We start from the raw sequence: 13859 nt of genomic DNA on the forward strand, positions 1-13859 counted from the left end.
GGGAAAAAGGAAATGAAAAGCTGTTGATCAAAGAGTACAATCTTCCAGCTAAAAAATGAGTAAATTCTGAGAATCTAATAGCTAGAGTGACCACTATAGTATCAATACCATAATATATATTGGAAAGTTGCTAACAGTAAACCTTAAGGTTCTTACCACAAATAAAAAACTGATGAAATGATGACATGAAGTGCTAACACTACTGTGGTGATCATTTTACAATATCTGCAAGTAACAAGTCGTTTAGTCATACACATTAAACTTAATATTGTCATTCATATTTCAATAAAGCAAGGGATAGAGTTTAACATGTATAATAACCTCTTCTTCATCCTCATCTGCTTCTCTTTTAGAGTTTGAGATATAATTTTGAAATTGTCTTTTTCTTATTAATATGGTAATTTTTCCCCACAGTCCTCCTATATTTACTGCAGCCTTGCTTAGAATTGTGCATTCAGCCATCTTTTCTTCTGTTAGTTTTTATTCCCATGGCTTCAACTACCACTTACAAAAAAATGATACCTCAAATTGACAGATTCAGCATGGAATCTATCACTACCAGCAGAAGCTTGTCTGATTATTTTCATCTGAGTAAAACCCAGCCTCTCTAGAAAACAATCACTATGGCTTTTTCTTTATCCCTATCAGTTTAAGATGTCAATCTTATTCATTCTTTTTCCCAAATTAATAATTATCAGTTCCATTCTTTTATCGCCATGGTAACTATTACATCTCAGCTCATACCCTGATACTGGGGAAGAAAATAATCCCTCAAATGGCCTTGCTTCTTTCTTCCTCTGCGATAGATATACACACATACACAAAAAAAAAAAAAAAAAAAAAAAAAAAAAAGAAGAAAAAGACTAGAAAGGATTGCTACCAAAGTATAAAAGCATTTCTGCAACCTACAGGAAAAGTAATTCTCTTGAAATACTACTTTGATCATTACACAGCTGCTGAGATAACTTCAACACTTCCCCATTACTTAGGGATACAATATAAACACAAGCTAACATAACATACTTGCTTTGCAATTAAACAATTTTGCCACCTAAATGACAACATATCATTCATCAAATAAGTTTTTGTGTTTCCTTAACACTTCTATTTTGGCATTTCACATCCTGGAATTTCCTTGAAGGTGAGGTTTCTAAAACAAAGTTATGCCTAATTCATCTGTCATAAATGAAATCAATAAATACAGTCGATACCTGCAGAGATATTTATATATGTAGGAAGATGCTAGTGATATCAGAGCCTTGATTTCCTAAGTTACTACAGCCAGCCAAATGTGCTACAGAGAGCTAAATCCTGGCAAGAAATAAAGAAAAGCTCAAGTGAAAACTCCCATTAACTGCTGAGTTGCACTCTAAGACTTTTTCTGTAGTCACCTATTAATTCAAAACCTTCAGGTGCAAAAGTCCAGCCTTAAAGAAATGCCTACCTATGTTATTTTTACCAAAACAAACATTGTTCAATAATGCGTTCAACAAATTATTTAATCCTCTATTTCACCACTAAACAATCAAATATGGCAAAAAAAAGTTTTTGCACTTCAAAGATGACCCCTTATTTTATTTTATTTTTTTTAAAATATATTTTATTGATTTTTTTACAGAGAGGAAGGGAGAGAGATAGAGAGATAGAAACGTCGATGGTAGAGAAACATCGACCAGCTGCCTCTTGCACACCCCCTACTGGGGATGCGCCCGCAACCAAGGTACATGCCCTTGACTGGAATTGAACCCGGGACCTTTCAGTCTGCAGGCCGACGCTCTACCACTGAGCCAAACCGGTTTCGGCGACCCCTTATTTTAGTAACTTTTTGGGATAGAACTGACAATTCCCTCCAACTATTAGAATAAAATTATGTTCCTAAATTGACTATACATACTCCAAAGAGGCACCACACAACTGTGAAAAAGATGCAAGTGTGTGGTTTGATTATTTAACTGATTTAACAGAAACTGTCCATATCGGTACAGCAATATGAAGTCAAATAAGCAGAATTAACCTGGAAACAAAACCTGAAGATTCAATGAAGAAGCCCTATTGTTATCTGTTTTAAAGTTCTCTGAAAATACTTTTATCTAAAACCTACCTCTATTTCAGTTGGAATAGTCATCATCTTAAAATTGACAGACTCTGAAAACTAACATGAACTCCCTGGGAAATCCTATTGTTGAATGTAAAATATATAACATGACACATTTAATGTGAAATCTTTTCTATAAAAATAAAACAAAAATAGGTTGTTTTGATTGAAATATGGTAGCAACCATACTTAGGTAAAAACTGCTGTTTGAATTTTAACCCTGCTATTCTGGCTTCGCACTGGCTTAGTTGCTGAAACAATAGGAAAGTTGCCACAGCTTCCAGGTGGAAACCTGGAGGCTAAGGCAGTTTTCCTGTGCCCGTGGGCCAGGACCACCGGAGATGGATTCCCACAGACTCAGAAGCTTCAGGAGTCGAAACTGTAGATAACCTTTAGAGATTAACCGCTCACCTCTGCTTCTGTATCTGCTTTCACAAGAGAGGGCTACATTCCAATTCCCAGCATTTAGAATTTAGAATTTAGAACAGGAAATTTTTGTGGTTTAGATCTTTAAAAGGATTGCCTACACCAGCAATGGGGCGGTCTTGGGGACTCTACCTGTGTACGGTGCTCTCTCGCCCAGTTCAATAAATCCTTGCCTGCTTTTTTTAAATCAATCATCACCTCCAGTGATCTTATTTTGAACTAAGGGTTCAACCCCTCAACAGATAACAGAAACCTGACACTTGTTACTTCTAGGGAGAAAGAGAACTGGGATACATTTGATACCCTTTACCTGCTGGATTTCATTTCTTTAAAATAAAGTGTTATATTGTCCTGTCTAAAAGGTATTTACTTTTTTCAATGATTTTAAAACATTTCATAATTTAAGTATTACTATATTGTTAACTATGTTACTCTATTTTTAAAAAGCCTTCAAGTCTTCAGGTTCTTCAGTATGTTCTTCCCTTTAATTAAAATTCCTGTCAATGAAGCAGTTAACTAGTAGTAATAATCTAGTAATAATAACTTTTTATGTTATGCTATATACCCTGTTTCCCCGAAAATAAGGCAGTGTCTTATATTAACTTTTGCTCCCAGAGATGCGCTAGGTCTTATTTTCAGAGGATGTCTTATTTTTCCATGAAGAAGAATAAGGTACACATTTATTGTTAAAGGAAAATAAAGGAAATTTATTACCTATATGGTACGGTAGTACAGTAGTTGTCAACACAAACCAGACAAACTGAGAATGCTACAGTATCAATAATTTACTCATTTATTCAATGACAATCATGTCATCATCTTCTGGGGCATCATCATATCAATCCAATTCCTGAATTTCCTGATGAATTTCTTGTGACTCCATTTCTTTCAGAATCAGTGACCAAATCTCTCATGTTTAGCTGAGGGGGGGCCTTATTTTCAGGTGGGATGCCTTATATTTCACTCAGAAGGAAACTTGTAAGTAGGTCTTATATTCGGAGGATGTCTTATTTTCGAGGAAACACGGTAGTAATGAGATAGGTATTCATAAAATATTGGTTTTTAAAAAATAATTTGGTAAAAATAATGAGCTTTTTTAATCAGGTTTATGGGAGGGAATTATTCCTGACCTTCCATTTTCACATGGTGCCTTCTTAATGTATGTAATGTGCTTTAATATTTATATTTTCTATCAAAAACAGTATCTGTTTAGGTACTTAACTTCAACTGGAAAGCTATTCAATTCTACATAAATCTATGTACTCAATTAATATAAAACAGATTCTGTTCCAGATTATTTTTCTATGGGGACAAGCAGAGAGAAACTGTCTACACAATTAGAACCTTCAAAATTTAGAAAAGACAAATTATAAACTTAGAGATAGACAATAACAGATTTAATGCTAAACTAAAAACAGGTCTACATTGCTTCTATGAGACAGAAGAAAGAATACACCTAGGGAATTTTATGAACAAAAAGAAACCAAGAAGCAGAGCTGCTTTATGGACTTTATGGAGAAATAGATTTTCAATAAATATTATGGACACCTACTATATGCCAAATAAATTTCAGCAATACTGAGGAGTTAAGAAGGGTAAATTGTCCAGTAGGTTACTGGAAATGCTAGCTAAGACACTTGAGACAAAATGTAGGCTTAATAGGACACTGAAGCCAGAGAAGAAAATTGGAGAAAAGGAGCAACAGAACTGACTTCTAAGGAGTGCCCCTATTTAGGTAATAAAAAGAACCATAGCTGACAGGGCACAGATTTTCTGAAACCAAAACACTTTTATGGGACACACCAATTAACTGTGGAATATCTTCAATTTGTAAAATACTGAATTTAGAAATAAGTGGAATAAAAAGAAATGAAACAGATTAAAAGAAATACAAAACAGATAAGATTCTTATTAGGTTAACAATGAATAGTTAAAAGGGAGAAAACTGAGTCACTGAGTATAAGGCAGAGTACCTAGGAAGAGGGCATTCTTCTTGCAGCAAAATAAAAAATTAAGAAAAGCCAAGGCAGAAATAAAGGGAAAGTATAGGGATCAAAAGTTTATATCAGATAATCATTTACATTTTCCAGTTAAGTAAAATAGTAATTTATGAGGTTAAAGAAGTTCAAAGAATAGGGTTGAGTTTAAGAGAATAATAATGTTTTGTAATTGCTGGTGTACAACAATTACAAATATGTTGTAACTATTGTGACTAGGGAAAATACAAATGTAAATAGGGTCAGAGAATAAACATTACAAAAAACACAATTTTTTTTATAGGAAAGTTACAACTATATAAAAAACACACATGAATTAACACCTCTTTCTCTAAGTTGGCTAATAGTCTACCTATTTGTTTTTCAGATCATCAAGGTTTATCCCTTAAGCAAAATATTTTATATTTAACAGTTTCCTATGGAAATTCTTTAAATTATACACTTACTGGTCTTAATTGTACACTTAAGTGTAACTTACTCTTAATCTTGACCCTCCATTGTTGTTATACTGGAACATCTGCTGCTGCTGTATTGTGCAGCATACAATTCTTCTTTAGAGCTCTTCTGTGTCTTTCCCAGCTGTCAAGATATAAAGCAACTACTTCTACAGTTTATGTTTACTCTTTATACCTCAAAAAATAAAGTGCATTTTTGCAACTTTTAGTATGTTTTCTACAACCTAGTTTCTTAGACTTTCCTAATCATAGCCTTTCCTGATAAACATGATCTCTCTCAAATATCTTCACTGCTAAGATCTGTTGCACTTTAGGAAAAGGAGAGTTGTTTTATATATTGTAAAATCCTAAGAAACAAGCATTGTAGTACATGTTCTCCGGAACTTCTGCATCTAGAACATTCATATATTAACCAAAACATGATCTTTAAAGCCTGGCTTAGTGATGAGAAATAAAAATATTATTTTCATGTGGAAGAAATTTTCACCAGGGCAAAGAAGGTTTGTATAAGGCAATATTCAAACTGTCCTAAATTATTTCTAATTTTCAACTGAGATAAGTAAAAATTTGTTCACTAGGGGAAAACTTTCTAAGCAAGTTTACTGCTGTTTGTATTTACCATATAGCTGTAAAAGAGACAAAAAGTAGCAACATTCTTGGTATTTTTCTAGTAATATAAAACTGATGAACACACTAGTCATTATTTGTCAATTTTGAAACTTTCCCAACATGTAGAGCCAGTACTGCTAAATGAATTTGAAGCATGGCTCAGGTGTTCCATTACTTAGCTATATTCATCATCTGTTTTTTTCTAGCCAAATTTCTACTACTTCCAGTCCAGCCAAAGTAAACATTTGTTATGTTCGGAAGAAGTTTAAATGCCCAGTCAGTGTAACAAACTCATACTCATCTTTCTGTTAGTTTCCCAAATTACACTTCAAGAACGAATCATTTAATCCTTTCCGATGCTCCAATTATCAGCCACCTGAAGTACATTTCAAAAACCTCTTCAATCTCTCAACACTACATACCTCCTGTTCTGATTTCCTAAGTTTACCAGAAAAGCTGATTAGCACGAAATCTAAACTACTTTTAATGAAGGGAATTGTAAGTAAGAGAAAATCTAAACAGTACCTGGATTCACTAACCGGTAAGAATGCATTTTGTCGCACTTCCCAAGAAAAAATCCCTTTTTATGTCTCATAAAATCATCACTAACTTGAACACAGGCTTTCATAAAGTTTTCTAATTAAAAAAAGTATTCAAATATTACTCAGCTTTCGAGCTTGCAATCTCCAATTTGATGCCCTATTAAACAATGGTGGTGTTAACTTTTTCCACAAGTACAGCTGTTTTTATTTTAATACATTGTGAGGCAACTGCTGGGAAAGCAACAGCACGGAGGACGCCCTAATAGCCACGAATCACTCTCCTTAAGTAAAATCAATGAAATTTCTTGGGGTTTCATTTGCCTTAGTGAGCCCAGATTTCTGGTTTACCAGGAGCTCCGACCTTTCCACGAGGGAAAAGCACAGGGTCCGTAGTGTTGCCGCAACTCAGTTAAAATGCAGTTGAAGCAACTATTCGTCACGGCAGTACGCGAACAAGAAGGTGGCACTACCGCCAAGCGCCAAGGACCCATAGCTGCAGCGAGGGCAATGGCTGCGGTAGGAAGCGAGTCACGCCCCGTTCGCGCGCATGCTGCAGTACAATAACTGCCGCCGCCGCTCGCTATCTGGCCTCTCCCGACCTACTGCAGCGCAATTTTCATGATTCCGACACCGCCTTCAAATGGCGCCCCCTCCCACTATCAATCGTTCCCAAAGCAGACGCAGAACCGACGACACCATCTTGTACCACGCCCCCTGTCCTCGTCTCCCGCGTCTCCTCCCTCCCTCGCTCCGCCGTCTATACACAAAGTGAAAGTCCATTTGACAGGCCTAAGGCCTTCATCTCCAGCCTTGTCCGATCCAAGGCTTCTCCCAGCCCAGAGCCAACCCCTCAACCACTGCCCGTTTACGGAGCACATTTCCGCCATAGTTCGGGGCAGCCAGAATATTCCCCGGGCCTAACGGCGGCCTCCTCGAGCCGCTTGGTGCCCCGCGCCTCGCTGTTCTGCCTATCGCTATGGCATTTTGGGGGCCGACGACCAGGCCGGGACCAGGCCGGGACCAGGCCGGGACCAGGCCGGGACCAGGCCGGGACCAGGCCGGGACCAGGCCGCAGCACACGCTAGGCCTTGCGGCCGCGGCGGTATCCAAACTCACCCAACCCGGATACCGATGGTAGCCGTCAGTGGCAGCTCAGGAGTACCGGCCTGACTTTCCGCTGCTGGAGCTGGCGGAGGAAGAAAGGAGGAGCCGAGGTCAGAGCTGACAAAAAATGGTTCAGCTCCCGGGCAACAGTCGTGCCGTTAGCACGGCACGTCACTACCCTGGAGACAGACCTGGGGAAATGCGGAAGAGTAGATGGGCCCCTTCCGCCCACCAGGTTCTAGGGCACCTCCAGGGTCTCGCGACTGCGAACCCAGGGGCTTCGCTGCTTTGGGGTTTCCGGAAGCTGGAATCTCTGTCAGACGTTTTTTCCTCTTCCGCGCTTCCGCCCGCTGAGATACTGGCGCCAACGCCACAAGGCCTTAGCATAAAGCCCCCTAAGGTGGGACCCTACTAGGCTACCCCTGAGTAGACCCCGGCCGCCACCTTCCGGTGCCATCACGGGAGACCAAAGACGCCCTTCCTGACTGAGGAAGTTGTTGATAGGCACTCAACCCCCTACCCCCACCCCCAATAAATGTTTTTCCTTCATCTAGTGGCTGAAACAGAATACCAAAACTTTCACCATCTCCCTTTTTCTTTTATTTCACATAATATGAAACTAGACTTCCTAGTCAAAATGGATACATAGGCAAGAGGACTGACCCTACAGCAACTACCAAACTATTCAATTTTAAAATAAAGTGTCAGAGAACCAGTGATTTGAACATAAAAAACAACTATACTTTTAATAGGGACAGAAATAGAATTTGGGGGACTAGCTATAATTGTTAGAAATAATAATCATGCTCTGTTAACAGTGATTATTTTGTTCTGAATAAAGAAGAAACATTCTAACCCGGCTTCCAGGTCCTCTTCCCTCTGGGAACTATCTATTATCCTGGAAAGATTAACAACCTTGTTGCAGTAACCAGAGCCCCAGCCCTTTGAAAATTCCCAGCCCTTTGCATATGGTCAGCCCTTTGAAGACACACACATCACACCACCCCCCATCCCCAGCCTTTGCATACCTATAGGCCTTTGCAAATCTTCAGCCCCTGTTACCTGAAAACTACCCATTCAGCACATGCTTTTGCATACTTCCCCATGTAATCTTTGTCCTTTCATCCAATATAAGCAGCCAGTTTATGTGTGTGTGTGTGTGGGGGGGGGGGGGGGGTCAGAGCTGATTTTTTTGCATGACCTGCTGTTCTCCCATTCTGTCAGCAGTATTGGAATGTATGCTTATATATGATTCAACAATGTCTCTGCTTAATTGGCTTAAGCAGCGACAGGCAGCACAGACCCATTGATCATCTGGTTACATCTTGTGGCAACTATGAAGGAATGTAAGCAAGGGACTCCTCTGAGGTGAATACCAGGAAACCTGCTTGCTTCCTGGACTTGGAGGTTCCCAGGACTGAGGCCTGGAGTCTTATTTGCAGTGCTATCAGGAATTTTACTGTTCTGAGTCCTAACCACCTTCTCAGCAATCCCCCAAAAAGAGACTTCAGTTGAATCAAGCATTTTTGTATGTCAGGAGGAGGAACTGCGTTTGTATGGCATAAGAAGTGTGAAAAAAAAAAAGAGCCACATGCTAACCTGACAAGCTCAGGGAAGGCCTGCGTGGCGGTCTTGCAAACCCAGAGACCTAACATAACCAAAAAAAGATGGTTTGAAAATTAAATATCTAACAGGTTATAGTAGGTAGTCATGTCCCAGGTATTTCACCTGACAAAGATCAACTTTGATCTTTTACTGAGCCCCTCTGCCTTCCTGCATCTAAGATAATATAACTGTGAGATGTCTCGGTAACTTGTAACTTCCTTTTTACCCCTGACCCCTCAGGGCACAACAAATGGCCTCGGGACATTCCTCATTGTTATTGTTATCAAGTTAACTGTCAACTGTTAATTACGTTAGAGTATCCTGTATCCATCTCTGTGAAAGAAGCTCATGTCCATCATTTCACTTTTACCCTATCCCAGAGGTTTTCCTGCTTCGCTCTGTCGCACTTCCCTAATCTATCGCCAATGAATTTCATGTAACTCACCTATGTCCCTTTCCTTTGATTGCAATGTATAAATATAGAAATGTAACCCGCCATTCTTCAGAGCATTATCTCAACCCATTGAGGTTCTGCTTCCCGGCATGTGTCGACAGTTTTGGCTCAAATAAACTCACAAAAATTCTTTACAGGTTTCAGTGTTTTTTTCGTTAACATTTCTTGGCATAGTCGCGGCAGGATTCCAAAGACGCTCACCCAGGACCACCTTGTGGACTAGGACTCTAGGACTCGGTGCTAGGATCCAGCAGGGGCCCATTGAGCCCCACCGGCTCCCCGCAGTATCAGGTGAATTTGGGTGAGTTGTCTCTTGGATTCAGAACCTTCCCTTGTTATGGTACAGGGTTTGACTTTATTTGAGCTGTGTTTTAAAATCCTCGAGGTTTAACTAAGATTTAGGGTTAATAGAACCCAGCGTAAAGCAAGACTGGAGAAAAAAACAGGTGGCTGGTTTTGATTTTTGGCTTTTCAATTGAAATTGCTTTCTGAGAGTTTGAGGGTAGGAGGAGGAAACAAAACAAAACAAAACAAAACAAAAAAAACCTTCGCTAATCTTATGAGGGTTGAACTCGTTCAGCTCCAAAGATAAAGGGGCACATCCTCCCTCCTGCCCAATTCTCTGGTGTTCTTAGGCCACTAAGAACCTTGTGGAGGTGTCAGAGGTCATCCCTCACGACGTGAAGGAGCCCCATAGGGAAATTCAACTCAACTGTAATTAATTGACTGGCTCGTCTGGGGGAGCGCCTATAAAGCCTGGTAAGCCAGCGCCCCGAGCCCTTCTGGCTGTTTTAGACAGCCAGGAGAGAAACCGAGGCATGTAAGAGGGTTGAATTGCGACATGAGGGGTGACAGCCTCATGGAGCTCAACCCATAAGTAGTACTGAAAGATCCCCAGAGGGAGACCCTCACTCTGTCCCACAGACAGACGGCGACCCCAATCAACCGCAGGAGGCGTCACTTGATGCAAACAGCAAGAGGCTTTTTATTCCAGCGTGCTGAGGCTCAACTTGTAACTCACGCAGGAGCAGAGGAGTCGAGCCGAGCCCCGAGCAAAAAAAATCTTACAAGTATATATAGGCAAAAACCATATATCGGGAGGGGTTACACACGAGGGGAAGAGGGGAACAAAGGAATTCTAAAAGGGGTGCTGGGCTCGTTAATAACATATTCTATGACAGGGCTTGCGCTAAGTCAACAGTCCTGTCTGGTAATCTCATACCCTATTTCACTTAACTGTCAAAGCAAAGTTTACTCTGTTATCCTGTTTCTCTTATCTTGTTGGAGCAAACATTGCTCCCTCTACTCCCTGCTCGGGCTGTTTCCTGAGACAACTTTAAGGATCCAGTTCCCATCACTGGCGAGGGGGGGGGGGTGGGGGGAGGATGGTATTGCCTTGGGTAGTTGTGATAACACAGACAGCTTTTAAACATTTTTATTCTTTCAGTACACTTTGCAACCCACTACATAACATCCCTAGAAAGAGTTGCCCAGACTCTGCAGATATTCAATAATAATAATAAATTTTAAAAGATGGGAAATTGCATCTCTGAGGTTGCTAAACCCCAAGAATCCCAGCCCCCTGTTAATACTCCAGCAAGGTATATGTACAATTCATATGGAATTTCAACTTGCCAAGTATTTACAAAAATGGGAAAATTTAACTAAAAACGATACCAACTTCAAATGGCCAAAGTGGGGAACTTTTGACACCCCCAAATTGATTTTTCCGCGCGCTCAATTAGAAAAAGCCGGCTCTAAAATTAAATTAAATGAATGGGAAGCCTATCTTGATTGGAAATTAGAGGATTCTAGGAGAGGATTGGATAAAATATCTTTCCCTACAAGACGTCAATAAGAAAATTTTGGAGATTGTCTCTGAATTGAAGAAGGACACTGAAGCAAGTAAATGCCGCAACCCAACTCATCCCCCTCTCACTGCTCCTCCCCTATACCCTTTGCTGTCTGAACTTCCTTGCGCAGACTTGCCCTTCATCTCTCTTCCTCCTCCTCCTCCTACATCTCCTCAACCACCATTCCCTGCTGATGTAGGAAAAATTGAGAATACAGACTCAGAGAAAGATGATTCAAGAATTCTAACAGCTCCTTTCCGGGAAAAGCCTGTCTCAGGTAGAAGGGATCCAGCAATTGTCCTAGATCCTTGGACTAGGACAGAATTAAGAAACCTAGCTAAAGATTTTCCTGACCCTCTGCAGGACCCTGATGGGTTTGCAAAGGAATTTGATTTAACTGTTAGAACATATGATCCTGGCTATTTTGACCTGTTCCAATTAATACACCTACTGGTTTCTGAGAGCAAGGCAACAGAATGGCTGAATAAGGTTTGCTGGAATACTCCTGTAGATGATTTTTTTTTTATATATATATATTTTATTGATTTTGTACAGAGAGGAAGGGAGAGAGATAGAGAGCTAGAAACATCGATGATAGAGAGTCATCGATCAGCTGCCTCTTGCACACCCCCTACTGGGTATATGCCCGCAACCAAAGTACATGCCCTTGACCGGAATCGAACCCGGGACCTTTCAGTCCCCAAGCTGATGTTCTATCCATTGAGCCAAACCGGTCCCGGCTGTAGATGATTTTTTTAAAGCAGAAAGAGACAGACAGAGAAAAATGCAGGGAATTGGCCCATCAGCTTTATCAAGCCATACCTGAAATTTTTCCTTGGAGAATGGACTGGACCAAGATCCAGCAATGTAAAAGAAAGCCTGATGAACCAGTGCTTGATTTCTTTGAACATTTTGAAAAGACTTTCAAAGGATATTCAGGTCTGTCAGCAGACAGTTTCAAGGATCATCAAAATGATCCCTTACTAAAATTCGGCATTTTTGGAAGGACTAGATGAAGAACTTGTAACTCTGATCAAACAACATAAATTGAACTGTAGACTACCCATGTTGATGAACTGGCTCTTCTAGCTGATCAGCTATCTAAAACTATCCAAAAGAAAGAAAAAGATAAAGTGACCCAAATTATGAACTTACAGCTTCAACAATTAAGCAATCAAGCCAGTTCGACTCCGAAGTCTCTTAGAGAAAGGAGTCTGTTTTTACTGCAAAAAGCCAGGCCACTATAAGAAAGACTGTAGAAAACTGAAATAGATGTGAAAAGAGAAAACAGACAGAAGCAAGCATAGGGCTGCTCCGAGGTCTATGAGAGGGTACTTCCCCTTTTCCTTACTAATACTTTAGGAGAAATTGAAATTATCATAGAAGGAGAATTTACTAAAGCCCTTGTGGATACTGGGGCCACTTTATCCGTTCTTAACCCTACCCATCTAAGTTTCCCTCTCCCTCGGAACAAACCTTCTGTACAAATGGTAGGGGTGTCTAACCAACCAATGACTGTTTTTAAGTCAGAACCCATCCCCTTTCAACTAGGGGATGTTATGAGGCAACATATATTCTTACTAGTCAAATCAGCTCCAATTCACCTGATAGGGAGAGATTTTCTTGAAGCCCATGATGCTCATATATCTTTTTCCCAAAAGGGTGAAATGTATTTAGAAATAAATGAATCAGATACTGAACCAATTGGGAAAATAATGATTTTAAAGGAACTTTCACCAGAGGAAAATAATCTTGAAACTGAACGTTTGTTGCAAAAAGTTCCAATGCAACTTTGGGCTCTTTCCAGTACAGATATTGGCAAGATTGAGTCAGCAACTCCTATTAAAATAACTATTGATAGTACTTTGCCTTTACCTAATATTCACCAATATCCTCTAAGACCTGATACACTGGCTGGAATTAAGCCCATTATACAAGATTACTTAAAAAGAGGACTTATAATTCCATGTACAAACCCCTGTAATTCTCCTATCTTTCCAGTAAAGAAACCAAACGGGAAAGGATGGAGATTTGTGCAAGATTTCAGAGCTATAAATAGGATAGTTATTCCCCGACATCCTATGGTTCTAAATCCACATACTTTATTACCAACTATTCCCGAGGACTGCCAATATTTTTCAGTAATAGATTTATATAGTGCTTTTTTCAGCATTCCAGTAGAAGAGGATGTTATGAAGCGAATTCCCCAAGAGATGAACCACCAGAGCCAATTTGAATAAGCATGCAAGAGTTTATTACAGATTCGAATCCGGGCTCAAACCTTGGCTGACGCAGCAGCTGGCAAAACACCCAGGTGAGAGCCCCGGTGGAGGGGCAGTCCCTCCTCTTATACCTCTTTTACCCCACCCCTCCCCCCGATGGTATGTCACTCCCAGACTGGCCCTCAGGACAAAGACCTGGCCTTCTTGAGCTATTTCTCAGGTAGTTTACACAACCTGGCCTGTTTTGCCTCAAGCACAAGGTCTGTTCTGACTCCAAACAGGAGTGCAGATACTGCTGTTTTGATGATGCCAATCTCCTAGCCAGGTCTGGAGGGAGGTCTGCATATCTTACTACAAGGGAACTCCCGGCACTGAGTTATAACTGACTTTATTTTTTTTAACTTTTCCCCCCTGGCCAGGTCTGTCTCCAGAGTCCTTATCTCTCGGGCAGATGGGGCCCACTGTCACAGAGGATAGTCAATACCTCTTTGCTTTCA

This window comes from Pipistrellus kuhlii, unplaced genomic scaffold, assembly GCF_014108245.1.
Source record: "Pipistrellus kuhlii isolate mPipKuh1 unplaced genomic scaffold, mPipKuh1.p scaffold_m20_p_144, whole genome shotgun sequence".
Lineage (NCBI taxonomy): Eukaryota > Metazoa > Chordata > Mammalia > Chiroptera > Vespertilionidae > Pipistrellus > Pipistrellus kuhlii.